This window comes from Phalacrocorax aristotelis, chromosome 1 (assembly GCF_949628215.1).
Source record: "Phalacrocorax aristotelis chromosome 1, bGulAri2.1, whole genome shotgun sequence".
Taxonomy (NCBI): domain Eukaryota; kingdom Metazoa; phylum Chordata; class Aves; order Suliformes; family Phalacrocoracidae; genus Phalacrocorax; species Phalacrocorax aristotelis.
The window spans coordinates 123,633,170-123,654,251 of NC_134276.1; the positions used below are offsets into that span (position 1 = coordinate 123,633,170).

General features: G+C 39.8%; 1 long non-coding RNA gene across 1 annotated transcript in view; it reads right to left on the minus strand.

Moving 5' to 3' along the window:
- The window catches only part of LOC142052155 (uncharacterized), a 188,914-nt gene that overhangs the window by 139,978 nt on the left and 27,854 nt on the right, over positions 1-21,082 (minus strand). Inside the window, exon 2 of the long non-coding RNA XR_012658742.1 lies at positions 4,316-4,446. This is a non-coding gene — a long non-coding RNA (uncharacterized LOC142052155). The remainder of the gene's footprint in view (positions 1-4,315; positions 4,447-21,082) is intronic.

A 21,082-nucleotide genomic window follows, 5' to 3' on the forward strand; every position in this document is an offset into this window, starting at 1 on the left:
CCACTCTACTAGTCACATCTTTCCATCTGTCTACAGTGCCAGTTGAACAGAAATTAGAAAAAAAAATTTTAATTTTTTGTTCAAGGATCATTAAAACCCCACACTTGAAAAAATCCTTAGAATAAAAATCAAATATAAGTAAAAACCAATGACAGCTTAAGCTGGATTACTACGGAAAAAGAAAAACAAGAATGTGCTCTTCAGGTGAAATGCTGACCACCTACTCAAGTTTGTCAGCGCACATTCTTTGCGTATTTGAGACACATTAAGGACTCAAGAGTTCTTCACCAACAGAGATCCCCATTGCCATCTGCCTACAGTCCCCTTCTGTTATAAAATGTATATATACGCATTGCTTTGCAGACTCCCTATGAAAAATTTGTGCCAAACGTCTGACGTTCCAGCTATAATATCTAGTTAAAGCAATAACTACAGTTATGGTCCTGGTTCTTTTCAAAGTGAGTTCCAAAGCCCCTTTTTCCTGATGTTATTTACAATGTCCTTGTGGTAATTAGTTCAAATTATCAGATAAAATTTCCTCATTCAAAAAATGGTCTTACACCAGCATCTTTCCATTAGAGTTTTCACAGCAAGTGGGTGGAAGAGAAAATGAAATCAATCTAGACAATGAAACTTAATTGAAACCCACCCAACACTAAAACAATGATACTTTTTGGAAGCCATGTGTTTCAGCTGTAAAACTTCTCCCAGTGCCTATGCAGACAGGATTACTGGGAAAATAAACAAGCAAACAAACAATAAAAAAAACAAAAAACACCCTCAACACTTCAGAATAGATTTTGATGGATTTTAGTTGATACATGAGTACTAGTTTCATTATAATTTTTCACTGTAATTTCTGCTTCCAACTCCCTTAGGCCCATTTTCAAACTCTGTTGAATTACTACGGTTGTATATTCTTTTACCAAACAACATACATATATGAAGGCTGCAATACCCAACAACTGATGAAGTGTTTGCAAACTTAATCTCCATTTTCTTAAAATCAGGCATTGCTATGACAACGTACTACTACCACACCACAGCTCCAGCAATGCAGGCTGCAGGAAACACTATTCATCTGTCTCTACATTACTTTCCTCTATATTCTGCCATCAGATTTCCAATTTCCTGTCTTACTTATTTTGAATGCTTGCGAATGCAATTCAGCTGGTGTTTTAATTTTCCCAGGTCTACTGTATTATAACACTTACTTTACCTCCTCTCAGGAGAGACGCCTATCATAGCCTTTAGCATGGGATCTTCAGGTGCTCTTCTGAACAAATATCACTGTAAACAACTCATTTCAGCTTTTAGCAACATTGAACTCATTCATTAATAACCCCATTCAGGTTTTCCAGCAGCCCCAATGACCCTTGGCTTGACTGCATATTTCTTTTATACTTTTTTTCATATTCTGCATATTTAACCTGGTTTTTCATGTATCATTTACTGTTCTTCCTTCCTAGAGTTTCGATATTTCACCCAAGTTTTCCTGACATATCTTTTTATTAACTTTCTCCTTCAATATCTTGCACTTCAAATAAGCCAAGTCGTATTTATACTTCAAACACACTTCCTTTGTTTTTTATCAGTTAATTAAAAAAAAAAAAAAAAAAAAGAGAAAACCTCTTTCTTCGTCTCAGTGTTTTTCCCACCTCTTTCACTAGTCTCTCACACAATGGATCAGAGTACAGACAGAACATGTTTAGTTGAAAGACTATTCCTTTGAAAACAGAAGCCCACAACCAAGTTGAAAGGGCCTTGGAGAACAAAATTCATTTGAAGGTCCACGAAAGGCAACTGGTTAACATTAAACAGTTTTTTAAAAAAATCAAGCAACAATGGAGGACATCAAAGTGAACATGAAGGATGTCCAGAAAGGATCTTAGTGATGGGGAAAGTAACGTCCTGAGAATGAGTTCAGATTGCCAACTTTACAGAAGATATTTTGCTGGCCTAATAGCTGTCACCAACCTAAAGGCAATTATAAAAACAAAAATAAAACGTATACACACAACCATAGCCTACCAAAACACTGACAAAGCGAAACAAAAAAAATTAATTCAAACTATTTAAATCATATTTGATGGATAACATGGACTATCTGCTAGAGGTTCTGTCTCTAGCCCCCAGCTTCCGCGCCCAGCCCCCATTCCCATACTGGTTCTGTAGAGAACACAACAGCAAATTAACACACTGCTTTATTGCTCAGTGTGAACGTCTGCCCATTGAGTATTAGAATGAAAAACCACCCACACAGATTTCATGTAGGACATCAAACATCCATTAAGGAGAAGGCTCACTTCCTATTAAAATTTCCTGAACTACAGTGCACGAAATTTAATGGTTCTACACCGTGTTAGCAACCCCCTGCAACACCTAGTTCCCCTTAGTAGCAGTTTTGGAAATATATCCAGTCCATAATATTTTGTTAGCCTATATAAAACATGGGATTCATCTAGTCCAAATAGCCACTTACTGTTATTCTTAAGCCCAATATTTTATTAGTAATTTTAAGCTTAGATTCTTATTATTTTGCAATGAAGTAATGTGTTCAAATTGTTTTATGTCCTGAGCAATACCAGTACATAACTTTTATGAGCAACATGCATTCCTAATTACACTATTTCCATCCTCACTTCACAATATGGTATTATTTATATTCTGGTATTGGTCCACTAATCAATGTACCCCAGGTATCCCAAGCCATGGAGAGTAAGTCTGTTATAGCTGCTGACTGAGAACCTTACTCTTTATCTAAGCTGTATGCATTCTTTTTTCCCTTGAAGATCCCCTATGACAGTATAAAAAAAAATTTTTTTTTAAAAAAAAGCACCCACCTACAACAATGCAGCTTTGCTTTCAGCTGCCAAAGCACTGCCAGTGACTCTAGACAGGGTCCAGAAGAACTTGTATCTACCTGAGACCTCATTTTCAGATCAGACCAATTACATTTTGAATTCCTCGACATCTGACATGCCACCTTTGTAAGTATAACCAGGTATAACAGAATGTCATGCCAGTCCACCATCAGCCTTTTATAGGCTGAACTGTTTTTCATTTTGCCAACAGCTTGAATATCCAAAAGTGTATGTGTCAGAGAACTTGTGCTGTCAGCAGTTCTTAAGACTTCACAAAAACCTCTGCTTTGATTTTCTTCTGACTTTACAAAAACAAGCACCTTCCTATTACAAACAGTTTAAGCAAACCCTTGGAAGCTACTGTGTTGGACCCTTTGCCAAACCCAGGCTGCACATGGTTTGAGCTGTCTTGTCCCTCCAGTCCTTACCTAACCGATCCTTTCAGACTTTGCTGTACTATATGCCAAAGATGTCTGTAAGCTTCAAAGGAAGAGAAAAGAAGGGGCAGCAGGGAAAACATCTGAGAGCGGAGTATGCTTTTTGCGCCCAGGGGGTCCAACCTATCTGCACAGACCTGTCTGTCTCCACTAGACTTGTTTGCCTCCCTCATCATGTGACAACACAGCAGGAGAAGAAAATATCATGCTGTACTAAAATTTTAACCTGTACCTGCTGGGCTGGAAATCCCAATGATATAGTGCAGGTTTGACAGCAATGTCTGAATGCACACTGCTTCTTGGAGCTCTTGGTAAGTTTCTATCCGGTATGTTAGAGCATCACCAGCCTATTGTAATGCCAGCTTTATTTTAAGCAGAGTTTTAGAGAGATGGCAAAATGAGACATGAGACTCCAGTCAACAGAAAGGCAGACTCCATGGACACCCTTAGACAGGCAAGATTAATACAGTTGTAAAAACTATCAAGACATTAAATAGCAATGATCTAGGATCATTCCATATGCATTTAGCTCATTTCTGATGAGGGTAGGCTGGGAAAACAAATACACCATTTGCTTACCTATACAAAAGTGCTTAGTAAAGACATGATGAATATAGCTATCTTAGCAGAGCCACTTACGACTCTGTTCCATTAATATGCCTGGAAACTAATTTACTAAATGCAGTCGGTATAGAATAGATCCTTCCGTAACATTTTCACTTCCTTACTTGATCAAAAAAAGAAGAAGAGGAGAAAGGGGTGGTAATAGAGCAAAAGAAAAGGAAACACGCTCTATATGGTATTCAACCTACAGAGGAAGAAAGAGGGAAATTCTTGTTTTCTTTCTGACACTGTTTTATTGTAGACAAAAATTCAGTACAAACATCAAGATCTCTCACTGAAGTGGGTCAACATTGTCCATGAGAACTGCTAAGTCAGAAAGAAGAGATGATAGAGAGTGTAAAAGGTGATTAAAGTATGGGTCCAATTCGAGTTAAACAATAATTTTGTTACCTGGACAGGATCAGAAGGATGATCTCACTCTATGATGACATCTGACTGTACAAGATGATAAAAATTGAACACAGCACTTCTTGGAGGGAAGAGATTTCGCATGTTGCTATACCTTCTTCAGTTATGGTCACCTAAAATACAGAAACCAGCATCTCAAAAACTATGACTGGATTTCAATGAAGAAAAGATCTTAAGAGCACGCAGAGCAAGGCGTGGCTTCTCCCTAAAATTTAATCTTTCCAACCAGCTGTTAATTCTTGTTTGGTTCACAGAAGCAATTATGACTGACATGCTTGTACAAACATGCATTAGTATAAAATTTTAACTGGAATAAAACAGCTCATGATATTTCTGGTACATCTGAGCTCTGACACAGAATTAGTATATCCATACAAGCCACTCTTATTTCTCAGACTTCAGTGCAAACCATGAAATTCAGAGTCACTTTTTAATACATAAATAGCAATAAGTGAAGCATACTTGTTCAGCATTGTCTTTAGCACTGTTCAGGCTTCATGCATCCAGAGTACATTGTTCAACTGGAAACAGCCTTTCTCAGAAGATAGTATGAGGTCTTGCAAAAGTACTAAGCTAGATTCATTAGCTTTGAATAAGACATTTGAGCAGTGACTTCAATATAACTACACATACCTTAAAATTTTACATATGTTAATTACTTTACAAACTGGAGACACAGTATTCTCCAATATGCTGTTTTACGAATCATCCTTTCAAAATGCCAAGCATTCCCAGTATAATTAGACTTTGTCCTGCTGTTTCCACTAGAGAGGCTAACTCCATCAGTCAAAAGTTTCAGCCTGATTAACTCCTTGTTCAAACAGCACTCCCAAAGTCAACAACAGTGCTCTATGGGACAAAGGTTTCATAATACATAAGCACAGCACGTGCTATACATAAAACTGTTTCAGTGGTGTTTTGCCGTCTACACTTTTTGCTTTCATTTGTTATTATCACATCCCTGATACCCAACTGAATGGACAGCGCGTATTCAGGCAGGGTTTGCTATGGATGAATATGTTCCTGAATATGCAATGTGTGCTCTTTTACTGCTGGGTCCTTTATTAAACTACCTGAATATTAGTGGCCCGAAATTGATATGATTAAGGTTTAATGAACTACTGATTAGCACTAATGAACACAACTGAACACACATTTTATTAAATGATTTGTCTCTTTTGAAATGAAAGTAATGTTGGGCCCATTAATAAAAATTATTTGGGTCATTTCTGAGCAACTGTTGCACTCCTTGGAGGAAAAGGAGAGAAATCAACCAGTCTGCCACCTGATTAGTGTTTCAGCAATTCTAACACATCAATAGTCAGGGTTCACAGGCTGTATTTTCCAGGCTTAGTAAGGTCAGAGGAAAAAAAAATAAATAAGTTTCTATGCGTGCCTTTTGACAGGACAGAGATGTCCTTATGATCTGGTAGGATCTGAAATTATGCAGCGTACAAGAAAGGGGAATACTTTGGCCCCTAGTTCTAATTATTACAATAGATGTGGTTGGGAAAAGGACAGCATGCGCACACGCACACACACAAAACCAAACCAAACAAACCCCACAAGGCAAAAAATATCCCCCCACCACACACAGCCAAACATGACTGGAAAGATATTTTATATTATTGCATATTTTCCACATTGTCTCCTAGTTGAAAGCATTTTGGAAGCCACATGTACCAACATCTATCCATCTGCCACAATATACTGTGTTAGTTTACATACAGTCTGAAGGCTTAAAGATGGAAATGGTATCCAACTCACTCTACAGAAAGACTGCGGGTGTGTTAATGAACAACTGTTCCCATTATGGGAGGGTAAGACGGAGTTAATTGTCTTACAATACAAAGTCATAAGACATCCACAAATACTCTTGGATCTATGATGACAAGTGATGAGAACATAGCATTTGGCTTCTATTTGAGAACCCTATATCTCACAGTATCCAAACTGACAAGCTGAGTTATTAAGATATCATTCCAGTTAACAAGGAAGATTGCTACCAAATAGTGGTCCACTTTCCTACATTAACTCAGTTGTCCCCAGGAGGATTTCTTTCAAATTATTCAATCAGATATGAAGGAGGAAGGAGTGACAGGAACACAGCCCAGGGCATTGTTCTTCAGAGACTGCATTACCTGCTAAGAGGCAACATAAATAGACGCTGCACCTCCAAGCACTGAAAAATTCACTTGTTTTCTTTCTAGTATCATAAACACTAACGTTTGCCATTCCAGCAGCACAGCAACCCAGAAGTATAATCAGTACATTTCTACGTGAGTCCCCTATCTCCAATATGTGTTATATTTAAGGTCCTGATGATGCTAAGGAACCTGAAGGAAACCAGTTACATGTTGCAGAGTTCCTGGCATAGTTTAAACAAACAAACAGAAAAACCCAACCAAACAACACAAAAAGACCCCAAACAAACAAACAAAAAAAACCACCACAAAACCAACCCACAACAGGCACCTGTTGACTTAATGGAGTTTTCTCTAGTTCATGCTCATTATAGTTTTAAATCATATATCCCTTTGTTAAATCATGGTCTACTAACGTCAAAAGAAAAGCCAAGAACATAGCTAAGGATTCAAACAGGGTATTATAATGTAAACTCTCTGTATGTAAACAGCCAGACCCAATATCACTCACATATTAGCTGGAATGATTAATGTAGAAGAACAGCAGCACAAATAGAAAGACTAATGAGACCTTTACAAGATGATTTTCATGTAATTAAGTATAACGGGCTAAATTCTGCTTCAAATTGCTCCAAAGTGAAACCAGAAGCATCCCTATGCATTTCAATAGACCTACTCTGCATCAGAGATTGAGAAGCTGCTGGCAGAATTTGACCTATTGCCAACAATACCAGCTTAGCAAAACAGCTATTTTTCACTACCATGTAACTAATTGAAAGAATCCACAAATTCTTAAAATAGATTTCTTCTTAGAAACTGTGAAAAGTTTAACACATAATATAGGAGGAAAAGGCAGAGCACAGAAGTGGAAGGATTGAGCAGTTGCAACAGGCCTAACCCAAAGCCTTGGGAAATCACAGGGAACCTCCTTAAGGATTTTAGTATTTGAGATATTTTCACTGATGAAGAGAGAATGTTTTTGGTCACCTTTCCTACCCTATGGATAAACATCAAGGGAAGAGATTCTCCCTTTTGTTATTGATTGTTTACAGGGCTGAAAAGGCAAGAGAGACTGACAGAGAGCTTTCCTTTGGAGAAAACTGAGGAAGGCCACCCAAGACCTATGCAGAAGAACCACTGAAATGGTCAGGCAGCTACACCAGGAGCTGGAAAGGCCTTACAACTGCTGGCAATGGGCATTGTTGCCACTTTTAAAAGGTTTAGTGTGGGTTTCAGCATGCACTAGTGATGAAGGTGGGTCTCCAGAGCACACAATATCCCTACGGAAACTCCTGTGATCTGAGTGTCACCTCTTCATTAACAGCTCCTCTGTTTCCAAGAAGAAACACCTTGTCCTCACTTAATAATAGAGAGTTTCTTCAGTACCAGCATGCACAATTTATGTTTGTTATCTTCTCACCTGCTTAAGTATACAATCTTCCTAATTGTTTACGGCGAAAACATTCATTTTCATTTGTGGATTAAGACATCACTACTTTGAAGAGTACTAAACCAAATTCAAACCTCAGTTATAGAAGCCAGCTTTAATTAAAATGAAAAAAAAGAAAATTAATACATGCTTTCAACTTGTGAAGTACAACTCAGGGTAGAATATTGTGGGGGGATTGCTCTTATTAATTAGGGTCTTCAACAAAACCACCATTATTAAAAATCACCTAGAATACCAAAATTGGTAAGTGGGCTGCTGTGAAATTTAACTTAAGAAAATTAACAAAGATATATAAATGTATGAGATGTGAGCACTATTTATGGAAATAAGGTCCATAGTATATATATGCTGTAGACAAAAAGTAACAGTGGTTCTAAGAAACAGATGTTATAAAATACTAGCATGAGGGGAAGCATTTAGTATGTGATAAATCAGACTTTCTAGGGCATAAAACAACACTACCTGCTTGGGAACCTCCGTGAGAAAGTTCTTCTATAATGAACACTTTTTAAGTCTGGCACTGTGTGTTACCAGTGCTTTTGATGGGCTCCTGCTTTGATCCACAGCTAAATTCTTTTTTCTAAGATTGTGGTCATATTTAAGTTAAAAATGAATATAACCCCAAACTAAGAAAACTCTGTAGTAACACACCAAGACGTTTTACTCAGCCTTGTCCCTGAGAAAACTGTGTTGAAAGGCAAAATAGCCATTTTTAGTGGTAATAACACAAAAGGGAGTGGCAGGATTTATGCACGTGAAACCACTGCTTTTATTAGTAAGTGGCTTAATCATATTTCTTTCTAATAAAAACATGGAACTGGCTTGCTATAAAGTTTAGGAGGTGCATGTTATTTGACAGGAACAGTGAGTCTGTATTTCTCTGCAATGAAACAATTCAAATGACTGTCTAGAAAATACTCCCTCGTACTTGTAGTAGGTATTAAGCATCAGCAAATCTATTTCTATTTAATTACAAGTAAATTAGAGGTTGTTTTAAACATCAAAAATCTGCTTCATTTTTAGGAAAGGCTTCTCAGGGGTTGGCAAGCAGCAAAGACAAAATCAAGGGCTTGGGAATAAGGAATTAAAAAAAAATATTATACCTTCATTTCTAAGGGGGAAAAAATCCTGGATTATCTCAGCATCTTATAAAGAGATAAAACATTAAAGTTATGTGCCTAAAACCACGAACTGTGCAACATGCATCCTTAACTAGTTATTCCCCCTCAGAATGTAATTAAACCCAATGGTGGTTCTTTCAGGGCACGTAAGAATAATAAACGAGATTGTTAAATAAAGAATTGAATTAAAGCTCCTGGTAAATTTGACAAGAATTTCTATTACAAGGAAAAAGAAGAATAAAAAGAAAAGAAATCTTTTCATTTGCTCCTAGAACTACAGCTTCAAGAGTAGCTGGTCCTAGAAAATATATGGCTAAATTTAACAGAAGTATGCTCATTTTATCTAGGCAAGTCACCTCTCCTATTTAAACTTCCTTACCTATGTCAGATGATTGACAGCTGGATACCACTCAAGACACCTGTGTTTGGTCTGAGTGGCAGCCTGAAAGTCTCAGGGGACTTTTCTGAGCTTGTACCACAGGCAACGGGTCAAAATATTTACTTCAGACAACAACCATGAAACTTCATTTGCTGCTGTTATTTTCTTTCTAATTAAAGACTCATTTCAAAGCAGAGTGGAAATAATGTGTCTGCTGTGGTTAATATTTAATCAGTAGTCTAGCGTGCCAACCATGTATCCCTTGTAATAGCCCAGGGTCAATGCCCTGTATCCCACTGGGATGCCATATGGCTGTGTCCAGAAGACTGGAGCCACAAACGACCCATCACGGGTTGAGCGATAGTATGAATCAATGAGGATACTAATTATTGGGTTTGAAGAGCTGACTCATCCGCTGTGGGAGTGAACATTATCTTAACAACCTTGAGTATGTCACATCATAATATGAGATGTGCTATTATCAAAAAAATAAAGCAAACCAGATTTAAATTAACCAAGTTTTTCTAGCCATTTACTGTTAAATAATTTAAATACGTTTTATCCGTATATCACACACGCATGATGCTTGTATTTGTTCTCCAGCCCAAGATAATATCATAAATTCTGGCTTGGATCTACTTAGAATCCAGACCCCCAAATGTCTATATGTGGACTCCATCCTTTCTCATGGACTTACAAGAAGGTCATTATTCCAAATCCGTTTCTGCAAACGGAACATTTCTCTTAGATTTCACAAGGACCTCGGCTAGATTTTGAAATACAGAAATTGGGAGAGCACTTACGTGTACATTCAACCCTTATCGAGAATACAAATGTCTATAACAAGGCATCTTCTGAACTACTATCAAGCCTCGATTTGCTGCTCATATGCCCAGCAAACCTAGAAGCCTATCCCTAAGCTGCACCCTGGAGAGCGTAGCATCCCCCTCTGTCGTGTTTTTCCAGCAGCTTAATACATTTTCCCAGTGTGTTAGAACTCTGTGTAAAAGAAAACCTCATTAGTGTTTCTGATTCATTACTGATATCTCAGAAACTAAGTTTGTCTGAAAAACAGACTGCACTCTAGAGAATGCAGGATCCCGCCTTTTGTAGCGGGATGTTAGGCAGATAGGGTACCATCAAATATATCAAGGGTCTTTGTGGAAGAGGAAACTGTAAATAAAACTAATTTAAGCAAGTCACAGTCATGAACAACTGCTCATCTTCCATGCTTACTTTCAAGCCAACACTTAACTGCTTCGCCAAAGTGAAGCTGGAAACAATTGCTGCTCCTAAAGTCAATTGTTTGACACACATTTAACGTTTAAAGACCACACACAAAATTCAGACTCAAAAGGCATCTCGCAGGCAGATCCTTCCTTTACAGAGATTGAATTTTCTTTTTTCTCATTAGTAGTAGGGTAGTTTGTCTACTGCACGAAGACGACTCAACTCGGCGTGCAACGTCCGGCAGAAAAGAGTTAGTACAGCTTTAAATTTCATCTCCCTCGATTGCAGAGCAGATTAAACCTGGGCCATAAGTACTTCCTCAAATACTGATCGGGGTTTAGGTCCACTCAGCGAACGCGGGGCAAAACGCTACCCAAGAGAAATCTGGTAGCGACAGCATCTCCAGCGGCACACGCCGGCGAGCGGCAGAGGTAGTAGCTAGGGGGGCTTGCGGGGGCTTGACCTCGCTCTCCCCGCCGACTTCGTACTGAGCAAAGCGCGCTCTCCTCCGCAGGCGCTGGGGCCACGCCTGGCTGCTGCGGGCCGGGGGGGACCCTCGCCCCCACTGGCCGGCAAGGGCAGGGCCGGGGGTCCCTCTGCGGGGCCGACCCACCAGCGCTGCCCCTCCGGCTCCTCCTCCGCCTGCGCCCGGCTCCCGGGGAAACCCGGTACCCGACCCGGGACAGCCCAGTGCGGGCCTTTAGTCCCCTCTAGCGGCTGAACTGCTGACGCTGCTCCGAGCTGCCGCCTCCCAGCCCTCTGGCTGGAGGCTCTCGCCTTTAAGGCCTCCCCAAGGCATTCCTGGGGATGAACCACCCCGCAAGGATCCTTCCGTCGTTGGCTGGTCCATGCTGTGCCACCAAAGGCCCCCGGCTCACACCGGCCGCTGAGCGCGCCTGGAAGGAGATGCAGCCTCGGCGGCTGGGATGACACTTAATCTAAGCGATCTACTTTCTGAAAAAAATATTTGCTATCCATGGACAAGCTAAATTACAAAATTAGAAAGCAGTCAGTATAATTATCAAGAAGTGAGGAAGTATTCCAAGACCTACACATTTCCGCGAGCACTCCAGCCATCTAGCGCTGCTGGTCTGAATCCCTTTGGGGACTTACCAAATCGGGAAGGATTCTGCATAGGATAGGGCATTTTTTCCAGTAAAAAAAAAAAAGATACCCCCTTCTCTTGCTTTTCTTTCAGCCACTAGAGACTTCAATTCTGCCACTGGACCCAGGCCAAACTATTAGCCTCTGTGGAAAGCAGCACTGATTTCATTGAGACTCCGCACTGGAGTAAGTAGCGTGGGCTAATCTTGGGACTTTCGTCGTTGGAAGTCATGAAGCAAATGGGCTTTCTAATCAGCCCAGCTCTGGGAGTTGGGAAATTGTACAAGAAGCTCAGACTTCTTCTCCTCCTGGCCCTGCAAACCACAGAAAAAACCTTGAAAACAAAACTCCTGAAGACTAAAGAAATGGAGACAAATAAAAAGAAGCAACATTGTTCTTAGGAAAAGAAACAAACAGAAGCTGACATTGAGTTTTGGTTTGTGTCATTTTTGTTGTTGGTAGTTTAGAGAGCTGTATTTGATGATCAGAATCAGCAATGCTGGGTATAGGGCCAGTTTTACAGTCAGCATCAACACTACTGTGTCCTGAACCAGTGAAGTCACTGGCAGAGAAAAGGTAGCAGAATTATTTAATTTCGAGTTAGATACCTAGGCATTCTCAAACTTTTCTTAAGTAGACTTTTTAAAAAAAAAAAAAAAACAGCAAGTAAATGTGAGAAAACAGCACGTACATATTCTTTTTTCTATGTTTCTCATGCCTTGTCACCAATGCTCTATCTAGAAAAAGAGAAATCAAAACACTGGGGAGGTCATCCTCCAGGAACATGCATAGCTCTCATTGAGGCCTCAGTAAATGAACAGATTAGTTAGGAAGAAAGCGAGCAATCTACAGCAACCCAGGCTCTTCTGTCTCCGACCAGGCTGAAGATTATGTGTCTGCGCGGAATAATACAGCACAGCAGTTTCCAAGTGGCCTTGTAGTTCTTCACTGCTCTCTGCATCTGGTGGGCATTTTTACTTTTTACACATCATTCAGAACTTGCTGCAGTGATTTCAGAAGTTATGTAACTGTGTCAGATGCTCATATGAAGGACAACTATTTCACTGGGTTTACTTTTCTAGAAGCCCTTCCAGCATTGTTTCTCACAGAAACACTAGTACAGGAATAGCTGCAGGGAAGCAGAGGAACTCTGCCTTTTTAGGCACAGAAAGATAATCTTTTTAACTAGCAGGCTGTAATTAGTTTATTCCTATATTGCTATGTGAAACGTTGCTCTACTGATTCTATCAGATGATGTTAGGTACTGATTTTACCTATCTAATCTTCAAAAAAGCAAAGCCAACTTATTTGTCTTCTATATTTTAATGACATTTCATTTCCCCAGCACCCTGTTCAGTGTTAATAGTCCATATAAAAGCTCATTCTCATTATTAAAGCATAAAAGAAGACGGAAAAAGACACAGAAGGGAAAGATTGCAGCATGGTCATTGCTCTGAGTCCCATTTCCTAGATTTACCAGGTGTTTGACCAAGCTGAATTTGATCAGCGTGTTATGTTACTGAAGGTCTACAGAGAGAAATGATTATCTCAAAGCACATTGCAAACATTGAGTAAACTCTACAGAAAGACACCCCTGTGAAGAAAGAAGGATGATTCCTTATTTAATCAATGAGGGGAAAAATGAAGCACAGAAAGGTTAAGTGACTCATCAAGGTCACACAGAAGAGGTTGATTCTGCTCACAATAAAACTTGCATTAATGTTAACAAGAGTGAGATTAGACCAAAGTCAGAGACGGAGTTGGCATCAAACCCAGATCATGGATTAGCAGCACTGGCCTTTCCACCATGAAGGCACACTTCTTTCCAAAACAAGAATTACTCTTGGAAGGAAGATGACTTGCCTGCTTTTCTATCCACATATGAATACCTCTATGTGAGATATCCAGGTGATCTCATCCTGCGTCCTCCACGTACATGCATAGAGTGTGTTAGGCAATGAAATACTCATGCCAGAGCAACATGAGCTTGTATAAAACTGTGCTGCTTATTAGTGTTGTTATTATTTGCCCAAACAGTAATGCAATGTTTCAGAGGAAGCAAAACTATTTCTTCAACTCTCGTGAATAATGCTCTGTAAAGTGGGGAGAAGGGCTAGAGTATAAAACAGGAAAACAGAGAACTGTTTGGCAATGGCAATCTTTCATTCAGATCTTGTCACAAAAACTAAATTTGCATTTCAATAAAATATTTTTGCCAAAGAAAAAGGTGGGTTTTTCTTCAAATATATAAAGTGAATCACAACAGTTCATTTTACACTGAATGAAGCACTCCAAATGACTGTTATGTTTGTTCAGTCCTATTTGCTAAGATGTTTCTGTTCTGAACCAAATTCTCACTCTTCCTTTGATTTTACAATTTGGCTGGTGAACTGAAAAAATCCATTCATCACCTAATATTATAATGATTTTACAGATGAGGAACTGAAGCCCAGAGAAATCATGTGAATTCTTCAAGCCAGCACAGAAAGTCTGCGGCAGAGCAAAAAATTGGATTACCCCTACCAGACCTGTGCTAACACCATCATGCTTAGATCATCCTTTTTGTCTGTGCCAGCATGTCTGCAGCATTTTGTTTAGCTGTACCAGATTAATCAAACACATGGACTAAAATGAAATGGGCAGAATGATGCGATTGAAATAAGTTGCTTTTCCTCTGACAGCATCCATTAGATTTAGGAAGAGAGAATGGAAAAAGAAGAATCACAGCAATGGCTCCCTGCTCTATACAAGAAGATCACCTGGTTCTGTCAGGCACCCAAGGTACCTATGATAAGAAACATCCCACTGCTCTTGCAGCATGCATCTGCCAAAGAAAGCTGATTCATGCCCAGACCGCACGGGATAATGCACACCCCAACTGTATAAAGCCATATTACCATCCTGAGTAAGTTCAGCTCCCTGAGCAAGAAGCACTCCCAAAGACGTTCAGCTATCCAGATTAACATGATCAGATTGGAACAGGTACTTCTCCGCTAGCTTTCTCTCTCTTACAGCTATTGCTATTATTCCTGCATCACTTTCTACAACAGTCAGGTTGCTTAGTTTATCTTGCTGCTTGAAAAAGAAAAGCTGTTAGGGATTTCCTTGCACTGGGGCATGTCAGGGTTAATATTCAACTGCTGCTCCCTGCCCCATTTCAATCTGGTTAAGTTACTCAAGATCTCCCTATGTGTCACACTTGTTTCAATGAAGACAGTTGTGAAACATAAAAGGAGGAACATCAGAGTCTACTGAAGCAACCTGAGAGCTGGCTGCAAGTCTAGTGACACTGCTTGAAAAGATGGCAATGAAAAACAAATATACCTCCAAATTCCCTAGCTATACAGATACCACTTAAGCATATTACAAAGCATTATGTGAACTACTGCTCCCCTTCCAGTCCTGTTTTCAGCAGACATTTAATTTGCAGCACTATTGCTCTGGATAATGTGTTATTATGTTGGTTGTTCTTATTTAGGAATAGATCCAAATCACAGCATTTGGAGCCAGCGTCAGCATACCCTGAAAAACTGGGTATGCTTGCATGAGGAACATTTTAGATCAACAGTTTTACAAGTTTCCTTATCCTCTCCTATATTTTAACCATGAAGGGAATCTTTTAGCAGCTTCAGGGTTCAAAAAGTGCTTCGACCTCAGAATAGGAATTTAAGGCTCAGCAAGGGACCCTGGGCAGCGCCAAAAAATATGCACTCTCAAAACCCATTGTGACCTCCTGTAGCATGATTGCTTGCAGCAGAGTGTTGTCAAGTGGACAGAAAACTAAAAGAGAATCACAAACTCTCTTGGGCACCCCAGCATTTACTTCTTTTCACCACACATGCAGCATCAGAGAGCTTTTAGCCACACGCAGGCCACCTCCCTTCGCACTTACTCGCAACGACAAGTTCCTCCACCATGAGCAATGTGTGCTCAGCAAGGCAGCCCCTGCAGGGTTGGAATTAGCTTAAGTGAAGTTAATGAATGTTCATTAAGGAGGATAAGCAGGGAAGAAATCAAAAAATAAAACATGAGAAGGGCAAGAAAGCAAACAAAGGGAAAGAAGGAGTGAGAAAGCCACCATACCTGTGCTGCAGGGAGGTGTTCCTACCCCACAGTGTGTTATTTCAGGGTGGTGCAATGCAAAGGAGGCAGACCAGAGCTGGAGAGAAGAAGAGTCCAGTGTGGGAAGAAAAGACAGCCCCCAGGTCAGGCTGGAAGGGCAGAGCATCTTGGAGACCTCAGCAGAAGGAAATACCTGAAGCAGAAGTGTTAATTTGGGCAAATAACTGTCAGCTGCTCACAACTGATGACAGGGTAAGGAAAAAATAATAAAAAAAAGCGGGCAGTGTTAAAAAGCAATGTATCCATTTTGATAACGGAGTTCTCACCCCTCTGGAAATACTAAAAGCTATATTTTGGGTTTCTCCTCTTCTCTAAGGAGATGATATAGAAAGCAGGCTGCAACAGATGAGTCGAACACATGAACTGAGATTTACAGGCTATTCTATGCATATTTTGGGGGCACATAACTATGACAAAAAAAACCCTATAGTGCAAAACCACTATAGTTATCTCCTAGAATTAAAAGAAGAAAAAAAGGTGTTTGTCTATTGTTTAAGAAAAACACCATATTGGTCCACGATTCAACTATCACCTTTTGATCTGATCTTTAACATTATCACTGCTTTCTCAGTCATCTTTCTTAAAAAAAAAAGGAGATACATTATTACATTTACGATACTACTTAGGCAGAGTCCAAACTATCATACCCTGCTCTTAAGATGAAGGGAGGGTGCCTGCTATGTCTTCTGTTTCCGTGGTTCCAAAGACAGTATTTCTCCTTTTGCAGCTGGGTTGGTTTTCTTGACCATACACAGAGTTGCCAGCTGGTTGAAAGTATTTGAATGGTTTCATGATTGAGAGAGTTCGGCAGTTGCCTAACAGAATATAAAGGAGATCCAACCCTTCAAATCCACCTGCAAATTATTCACTTTTTGCATGAGTAAATCCACTGAAATAGGTTCATGAGCAGCCCCATTACAGTGTTTGCAGAACTGAAACATAAGCTAGGAAATATTAAGTCAAGTGCACCTTTGGATTAGTTGTCTGCATAGGCAAGCAAAAAATATCTGCAAAACAAGTCTGGAAGTCTCTATTACTAACATCAGCAACACAAAACCACTCAACCAACTGCAGCTTCTGAATACAGAGACCTTAGTACTGAAAGGAAGGAAGTTGTGACCATAACAACATCAGCAATCTGATCTGTAAAAAATAAAGTGGTTGTTACAAATACAGCCTTAAAAGTTACCGGAAATCTACTGACCTACCATTCATTACAGCTTTTTACTCCTCACTGGACCTGCTAATGCAACTCAGTGCAAAAGGGCAATAGCAACAGCATACCGAGAAGCATAGATAACACAAAGGAACTTAGTGAGTTGGAGAAGAGGGTGGAAACAGGGGGATCTAGTTCCAGAATCTGATCACCAGACTTTGTTATTTGAAAGTCTTGCACATATATTCTCTATATAACATGCAGAGTTATAGTTTTAAATTAGATCAATCCTGCAAAGTCCTCCTGAAAATATAGGAGAATCCAGTCTTTCAGGTGCCAGCAAAACATTATTTATGGACACATAAGTGTTGTGACAACTTAATTACAGACACAAACAATATCCCCTATAGAAACCAGCTTGCACACAGGACAGATACTCAAAAGAACCAGAGCTAAAGCTGAATGGGTAACTTCTAGGTCAGACACTTCTAGTGCTTGATTTTGCAGCCTAAATAACATTCTTCAGATGTAAGAGATTTTATATGATAATTAATGATGTAGGAATTACTATCATTATTGGTCTCAGTATGATGCTTCAGCAGAGTTTTTCAGAACTCAGCCTCTGAAGATGAAGTATAATTTTTGTTTTGTAGTTTCTTTCATGCAAACTATGTCCCAAAAATGTCAGAGTTAACCGAACTGTCACAGAGTCAACTGAGCTGTAGAAATCATAACAAAGGCAAAGAGAAATAAGGAGACACAGGCAATGGAGGGAAAAAACCAAGCCTAACTATTTTCACTTGAGTTAGAAAGGAGATTAAAAAGACCACACCGTGACAGAGACTAATACTCTATCAACCTCTTTAAATAATTGTGTTTTACTAGGTATTGAGCACTAATACTATAAGATAATGACATGTAAGTAGGGCCATAATAGCCTAGGGAGAGACAAGAGGGTAAAAGATGGGAAAACAGGAATCCTGACAGTGCAGCGCTGAGCCACTCTATTGGTGTCTGCTGGGCTCCAGACAATACAATTATATCAGTACCTGATTTTTTACACCCCACTTTGTTATTTCACACATACAGAGACCTATTACTGTCATAGTATTGATATATTGCTCTTTACTACCTGTGTTCACAGCTGTGGAGTAGCATTAAAAAAACACAAGCAAAAACATAAGACAGGTCAAGTTACCAACAAATCAAATAAAAAGCCCCCCCACCCCCCAGTACTCTATAAAAAAAAATAAAAGGAGAGGGAAAAAGAAAATCAATAAAAGCCACCACCAGGGTTTTGGAGGAAGACCTACACATACTCTTTTAGAAACACAAGTGCTAGGATAAAGAGCTTACATGAAATGCATGTGCATAGTCAAAGGACAACACTCCAAAACACAATACAAACTGCTGCTTGAGAGATACCAGACCACAACTCTTCACTTCTGCAGAAATATAAAAGAAAGATGCAAGGGGAAGCATAATCAATATCAAGTATGCTCACCTGCTCCCACAGAGAAGAGCTATTAGCACACTTGCAAAACAGCCATTGCTTGAACCTTCCACATTTAAAACAGCTATTCCAGAGAGACCTCCCAGGCAAAGGTCTTCCAAGGTGATATGATAGTTCCTGGGGTAAAATCAGGTTGTGTTTTCCCAAGGGGAAATTACCTTGTTAATAGAGTTTTTCATCAAAAAAAATGAGAAAATGTGAATATCTGTCATGGCCTTTAAAAGGCTTGCATGTGTACGGGCAATCACCATCAAACCCATTTAAATTGTCTCAGTGGACCGTGTGCAAGGGTTTCTAAAACTTGAGTTGCCAACTAGACACAACAGTTATTAGAGAAGCAGAAGTATCTGTGCATAGTTAAAACTGAATATATTCTTGTGCTCACTTGAACAACAACCTGGAATGGCCCTTTATGACTTGTGATGTGATTGGAACATTTTAGGATGTGAAAGGTCTATTTCTTTAGACACATTTTGGTGGGATGTACACTGGTATGTCAGTGGCTTGTAAGCAGAAAGTGAGGGTGAGAATTTTACTATTTTTTTTTCCACAGTTTCTTCATATTCCTAAGGTAGAGGTGAGAAGAGGATTGGGTTCTGAAGAATCAGAAATACTCCGTGTTAAAAAAGAAAACAAGAGACATGAACCTTTTTAAAAATGCGTTATTGGCTTCCTGACTGCATGTCTGTATTCATTGTTTACTTCTGAAGGGGAAGCAGCACAGTCTACTTCAAACATTCCCCGGTGTGGTTCACTCATCTGACTCCACTCTAGTGAGAGATCAGTATGATAGCAGAAGGAATAACAGCTACTCCTCCCTCTGCAGTAGCTGCTTATACATATAGAGGAAGAGAGGTGCTTCCAACCTATGTTGTCATTGCCCATTTCTAAAGTCATTAAACACTCGGTATCCAGAGTAAAGTATATGCCTAGTCAATATGAAAGTCTGCTGATTTGGTAGCAGGAAAGAAATTTGTATTCTGAGCCTCACAATCACCTGTAAGTCTTCAACATCTTAGGCACATTTTGAAAGTGCCAGACACACCCAAAGTATTATTAGAGATGGACTGTGTTCCCTGGGATCCACAACAGGGAACCATGTCATAGGTATCTATTTGCCACAAATGTAAATTTGTGTAGTAAATACCCGAAGTCAGAAACACTGATGATCCAGGTGCAGCCAGTCATCTTCCAAGCAGACAGGAGTAACTGTGGCACCAGTTCTGCATTGCAGTCCACGCTGGAGTAGCACTGGGATCAAGAGGACCTGATTTCTCTCTTTGTTCATAGCCCTGGAGCTCTAAAAGAATCACAGTGAAGGCAGCTTCACTCAAATGGTCTCAAATAATTGTTTCCAAACCTCAACATACAGGAAATTCTTTTCCTGCATGAGACATCCCCATCCCTCTTTTCCACCCAGACAGTATCATTATGGGAGTTTCCATTAGCAGAGTGTTCCTTGGCCTCTGTTGGCAGCCACCAAGTTGACCCATCCTTCTACAGAAGGGCCCTTCTTCCTCATCTTTAAATTTCCCTTTGTCTTAACACAATCAAAGCAAAACAAACAAACAAATGAAAAAAAACCACAACCCAGTAGTTTCACTTACTTTCTAAGCTTCTCTCTTTTTTTAAATATCAAGTACAGGAAATCCCTTCCTACTGACTAAAGAGACACTGTTAGCGGAAGGCATTACAATAGCTTTGTTGTAACTTGCAAAGTTCTGCCCATGAGGGAAATGTGGTTTCTGGGATTCTTCTGACACAGACTGATTCCCAGTCAAACTGCGGAGAAAAAGAGAGCATCAGTAACTTTGAAAAAGAGGATGAAGGAAGAGCAGGACTCAGGAATGAACAGCTTTGCTTCATTTACAGCAGCTGAAAGATTTATAACAGCAGAGCTTGTGTGAACACCTGGAGGAATATATTCGGGTTAAACTTTAATTTAGCAGTTGATACCATTTCAACTTTTACTTTACACCACTGTGTTTTATGATTTCATCATTCAGCCTCTTCCCACTCCCACCAAGGAGGGATTTGCTGAGCACGTTGTCAGAAAATTGAAGGCCAACCTCATCTGATTACCCGATGACTGCTCTGTGGTATAGAGAGATCTGCAGGTTCGCTGCGGGGATTGCCAGCACGCACTGTGTGTGGAACTTCTGTGGGGATTTCTGGCTTCCAGGTTCAGCTGCAGTGAACCCTCCCTGATAAACAGGATGTAGAACTGAGGTGTACTTTAATTTGAGCACAAACAAAAATATTCTTTTTTTTTTTTTTACCTTATTTAAGACACTTTACCGGATGAAAGCCTGGTCTAACAGGTAACTCACTGGACTCAGGAGGTTCAGTTCAATTCCCACTTCATCAGCAGATGCTGTATGTGACCTCCTTAATCTATTCCATTTTGCTGTTTCCCAGGTGCAAAATGGAAAAATTCCCTGCTTCAATATGATAAGAGGAGAGAATCCATCAAGGATTGTGAAATACTCAGATATCATGGTGAGAGGGAACTTACAAGCACATAGACAGT